The following is a 6000-nucleotide window of genomic DNA, read 5'->3' as shown; positions in this document are numbered from 1 at the left end:
ATAAATGCAACATTAAATGCAGCACAAAATTGTTGTGCAAAAAGAAATGGTAAAGTACAAATAATAGAATAACTGGAAGAGATAGAATTAAAAGTCCAAAAAAGTCAAGTTTACTGTTATTTAATGACATACATGTATATAACCATATAATGTATTCAGAAATGAGATGTTTCTCCAAACCTGAGCGTAGCACCACTGGGAATGGGGTGTGATACTGGTGATTGTGTCAAAAGTCATAGGGAAGATGCTGCCCTTAAGTCTGGTCAAATGAGCATTTAAGCGCCTAGAAAGTAGAAGACAGAAGGGGAAATGACCAGGGTGGCAGGGGTCTTTGATGATATGTTAGTCTTCTTGAAGCAATACACTAAGGATCAAAATCACAACCAGAATCAGGTTTAGCATCACTGACGTGAAACTTGTTGTTTTGTGGCGTCAGTGCAATGCAAATACATAAATTTACAATAAATTAAATAACTAAACAAATGGTGCAAATAAAGGAACAATGAGGTAGTGTTAATGGGTTCATGGACCAGAAATCTGATTGAGAAGGGGAGAGAAGTGTTTCTGAATCACTGTATTTGGTTTTTAAAGTTGAGTTTCAGGAGAAGGAAAACACAGCTGGTGTTCCGATCTATTGTGTAGAAACTTAAGTAAATGTTGGAAGATTAGCTTTGATGGCACAAAAATGGACTGGAAGAGTGAACAACTACCTGAAGTAATGACAGGGAGTGAAAGAATCACCAACAATTCCACATGTTACAATACTAACGATTCTTCAAACATACTTAATTAGCCAAAGGCACTTTGGAGCATCTGCAAAGGAATCTGGATACACTGAATAGAAATACAAATCTTTCTAAGTGCTTTGTAGTCAATAATGTGTCATAACAGATGTTACGGGGGAAAGTGTGCACAGCAAAAGCAAAAAAAATGATGACCAGTGTATGTTTTTATAGAAGTCCACTGACGGATAAGTAGGAATCAGGGTTTGCTGAGAACTTTCTTGTTCTTCTTCTAAGTGTTACCCTGTAAGTGGTACAGTAGAACCATTTGACATCTCACCTGTATCACAGCAAGGTACTCCAACAGTGCTGCAGTGGGAGGCTGCACGTTGTGCACAAGTGCCGGGGCAGGGATTTGAAGCTCTGATCACTTGACTTGGAGATGGAGTGGTCATACGTTAGGCTGCAGCAGCCACTGCTGCAAATGTATTGATGAATTTCCTGGGATATGGAGATAGGCAAAGGAAGAGGCAGCTTGGATATTAACAAGTCCAATGCCCAGAGGATTGAGTGTTGGCACATGACTAGGCATTGACACATTTATTAGAAACAATAAGTGTATTAAGGATGCCATGCAGCTCATTATTGATTTTGAAAAAGCAATCAGGTTGGACACAGAAGCACAAGTTAGCTAACTGGCCCTTCCATTTGAATGCTATTCAATTGAATGTAGCTGCTCTTACCTCAGCACCAATTTTGTGCCATGTCCCCATATCCCTTGACTTTTCTAATAAAAAAAATTCCGTCAATCTTGGTTGTGAATGGAAACCATGGCAGAGCCTCCAATCTGTGTAAGGATAGCGAATTACAAGATTTGCTGTCAGCCGAGTGAAGAAATTTCTCCTCATTTTGTTCCTATTTTGAGTCAATGAACCCCTAGTTCTGGATTCCTCAGCTAGGGGAAACATTGTCCCTGCAACTACCACTCTGAGCTTTCTAGGAATTTTAGAACATACTGTAGAACACAGAACAGTACAACACAGGAACAGGATTTGAAATGGTATCCACTGCATCAGCATGTAATATGTACCAAGTCTGAATTTCCTACCCTACATTGTCTCGGGTTCTTTATGAAATCCCTGGTATTTTTTTCTCTGGTTTTTGGCAACAGTTTGTCCATGTTTGCTCCAGCTGCTGCCCCACAAACTTACACACTTCCACCTAATTTCCTCTTGCCCTCTGCTGCTCTTAGTGAACTTGGCCTGTTTCAGGCTGAGATACAGATTATTTGGCTCAAGACTCATGTTTCTTGTCATCCAGGGTGAGTGTGGTCTCCACTATTAAAGTGCGTGCAGATAAATGTAGAGATCTTCCTCCTTCCCCAACCCATGCAAAGGTTTTAAAGGTTTTTAGGATCTGCATGGTTTTTATTGGGTATGTTTAGTTGGGTTTTGTTGGCTTTAGTTATGGGTAGGTTTGTTGGATCAGTTACTGTTTAACAATCTGACACTTTAAGTGAGTCAAGAATGTCAAAACAAGAAAAAAGGACTTACATTGCTATAGCACCCATTCAACTATCTGAAGAAATACTGGAGCACTGGCCAGCCAGAAGCCATAATTACTTTTTGACCTGCATTGACAATTGTTACTGTGGGGAACATAGTAATAAATTTATGCATGATTGGCAATGTGACTTGCTTCAGGGTTAAACATTAAACCTTGACACTCACTGCTTGTTTCAAGTAGCAACACCAGACATTTATGCAAACACCTGAAATGGCAGGGAAGGGTTTCACCTGCTATTCTGGCAACATCTGCTTTGACTTTTGTGGTCAAACCTCTAAAGTGGAATTTGAAACTGCCTTAGGGATATGAGTAGAGACTACTGTGGGGGTAGCACTGCAGAGCCGCTCACTCACACTCTGGTGATCTGGGTTCAATCCTGACCTCTGGAGCGGTCTGTGTCGACCCTGTATGGCCTCGTGACTTCCTCCCACATCCCAAAAATGTGCAGGTTGGTAAGTGAATTAGCTGGAGTAAGTTGTTCCCATTGTATAGGTGACGGCAGGATGTACAGAAGCCTGATGTCTCAAACCACTAGGTTCCAGAACAGCTGCTTCCCTGCAACCATCTATTTCTTGAACCTACCAGGACAACCCTAATCACTAGAGCTTAGCAGCACTATGACCACATTGATCACTTTGCACCAAAATCGTGTATAATTTATGCTTAACATGTTTTATTATGGATTCTGTGTATACGATGCTATGTATCTGTGATGCAGCTGCAAGTTAGCTTTTCATTGCACCTGTGCATACACGTACTTGTGCATATGACAATAAACTCGACTTTGACTTTGGCAGATCCTTGGGGGGGGGGAGTTGATGGGAATGTTGGGAGGGATTAAGAAGACTTACAGTAGGAGTAGAGTAAATGGTTTGCTGATGGTTAGCACAAAATTGGTGAGATGAAAGGTCTTTTCCGTGCTTTATTATTCTTTGACCGCAGTAGTTAACCCTGGTGCATGGGCGGCCAATAATTCCTACTGCAGTTTATACATATTTAGCTCTGTTATGAATTGGAGATTTTTAGCAACTAATTTATGTGGATCTTTTTTCCCATCTGCCCCTGTTTTGCTGAAGGCATGTCCTGTTGCTGCAAAACAGCTAAACAGATGTCAGTAGTTCTGCCTCACCAGCTCAGTCACGGCTCATGTCTGGGCCTCTATGTTGAGCATTGCCTTACAATTGTGTCCCAGTCTGAACAGAACCCAATTCTATTTTTTCTATTTGCCCACTTTTTGCAGCAGAAACCACTGGAGTGATGATGCCTGAAATCAGGAAGATCCTCTCATCTCCCTGCCCGTCCCTGTCCTCCATCCACTTCCAGTGCCCAGTGAGCATTTGGTGACCCCAGCTTAACACAGCCCAACAGAAAATGTGCGAGGCCATTTGAATGGTAAATTAATTTATTATTGCCAGACGTACTGAGGTACGGTGTAAATTCTTTGTTTTGAACACATTTCATCATATTGAGGTAGTGCAAGGAGAAAACAGTAAGAGAATGCAGAATAAAGTGTTACAATTACAGAGAAAGTGCAGTGCAGCCAGACAATATGATGCAGGACTATTACAAAGTAGATTGTGAGGCCAAGGGTTTGTGGTCAAAGAAGGAACCATGCAGGATAGAAACAGGCCCTTTGGGCCACCAAATCCACCCTCATCCAGATTGAAGGACATGATTCTGTCACATTCCAGATAACTGAAAGGCTTTAAAAGGTATGCAGCCTCCAAGTCCTCTTGTACTCTCAGTGGCCATTTTATTAGGTACAGCAACTCATTAATGCAACTCAGTGCATAAGAGCATGGTCAAGAGGTTCGGTTATTGTACAGAACAATATTCTGTACAGCAGAATGGAGAAGAAATGGGATCTGGGTGGTATTGACTGTGCCAGACGGGGTAGTCTGAGTGTCTCAGAAACTGCTGATCTCCTGGGATTTTCGCACAACAATCTCTAGAATTTACGGAGGATTGGGTCAAATACAAAAAACATCCAGTGAGTGGCAGTTCTGTGGGTGAAAATGCCTTGTTAATGAGGGGGGTCAGAGGAGAATGGCCAGACTGGTTAAAGTTCACAGGAAGGTGACAGTAACTCAAATAACAACAATGGTGAGCATCTCTGAATGCACAACACACGGAACCTTGAAGTGGATGGGCTACAGCAGTAGAAGACCATGAACTTACACACAGTGGCCACTTTATTAGTTATCTATTAGACTGGATGTAGGTAACTGTGCAGTTTCTGGTCAATGGCAACCTCCACAAGCTGGTGATGAGGATTTTGCAACACTACTGCTGTTGAATGCCAAGGCTAAGTTGTTAAACTTCCTTTAGTTCATTTTGTCATGGCCTAACACTTGTGCTAATATTTGGTGCATGTCCGACTTGTTGTTGAGATCGTTCTGCATGCTGCTATGAACTATTTTGTTAGCTGAGAGGGTGCATGATGAATTGAACATTGTGTGATCATGAGTGAACTGCTTCACTTTTAACCTTACAAAGGTCATTAACGTAACTGCTGAGTATCTCCTGCAATGATGTTCTGGGGCTGGAGTGGCTGACTCTCAACAAACATTACCATTTTTCTTCATGAGGTGTCTGACTCCAATCTTTGGGGTGTTATCCCCCAGATGCCCAATGACTATTTTTATTAGAGCTCATTGAATCTGTAATATGATGGAAATTGTCACTGACTCTACAAGTGGCACCTACTCATCAATAACTTGCTTAGGGGTGCTCAGTTTGAGTTTTGAACAAAGGTGGTTACTTTCACCTTACAGAAGGACGGAGCCTACAATGAGGTCTGGAACAGAGAGATCCTGGAGCTCTGACCAAGGATCAAAGGTTGAAACTGTGCCACTTCCCGCAGGTGCTGCTTGACCTGCTTTTTCAGCATTTTCTGTTTGTTTCAAAACCCCAAAGTGGGCATCAGTAAGAAAACTATTTATGAGTAATTGCTGCTGGACTGCACCGCTGGTGACACCGCCCATCAGATTGTAGATGATTGACAGTGATTATCTGTATTTGATTTCTCCCGCTTTTTATGTACCAGATATGTTCCAGATCATTGGGTAGATGCCATGTCACTGTACTGAGTCAGACTGGCCAGAGACTCAGCTGGTCCTGGACCCCTTAGTGCGACATTTGAGGTGTTGTCCGCCGCATCAGTCATTGATCGCTCCGTTCGGTTCCTTGATATCACGTGGCGGCAATGTCAGGAGGGAAGGACAGGTAGCTTGGAAAGAAAAAGACAGAAAGGAAGGTAATCAGAAGGGAGAGGCACTTTTGCCTTAGTCTGGGAGCAGAGGAAGGAAATTCTGGGAGAGGGAGAGACGGGGTTGTCAGACAGCAAGAGACGGTCTGTGAGGGAGGGAGGAATGGGGGTAGAGGGAATCACAAAGTGTTGAGGCAGACTCAAGAAATGACCCTTTATTACTTACTTATGTTTACTTCGCCGGCTCTCAGCTGCGTTACCTTGAGGTTCATTTATTTATTTAGTCACATTTATATATTTAGTCACAGCCGTTCTCGAAATCTCCGGTCAGCCCTTTCCAGTCCCGGGGGTCACTGCTTCTGCAGAACATTAAAGATGCGCGGAGACTCGGCATCCGCCAGTGCGAGGGAGGTTTTAGCCACGAGGGAAGATAAACAGGGGAAGAGAAGGATGGCACAGTACATGAACACTATCAGGACCATATGGACCGAACGGTCGGCTTAT

At 42.8% G+C, this 6000-nt stretch overlaps 1 protein-coding gene across 1 annotated transcript in view; it reads left to right on the top strand.

Annotated features, from left to right (window-relative positions):
• The first annotated feature begins 2597 nt into the window (after positions 1-2597).
• The window catches only part of LOC132396811 (coronin-2A-like), a 169774-nt gene continuing 166371 nt past the window's right edge, over positions 2598-6000 (top strand). The window contains exon 1 of the mRNA XM_059974763.1: positions 2598-2736. The gene's annotated coding sequence lies outside the window, so the exon portion shown is untranslated. The remainder of the gene's footprint in view (positions 2737-6000) is intronic.

The sequence above is a fragment of the Hypanus sabinus genome, chromosome 7, assembly GCF_030144855.1.
Source record: "Hypanus sabinus isolate sHypSab1 chromosome 7, sHypSab1.hap1, whole genome shotgun sequence".
Classification (NCBI taxonomy): Eukaryota; Metazoa; Chordata; class Chondrichthyes; order Myliobatiformes; family Dasyatidae; genus Hypanus; species Hypanus sabinus.
This window is presented reverse-complemented; position numbering and strand designations above follow the sequence as displayed.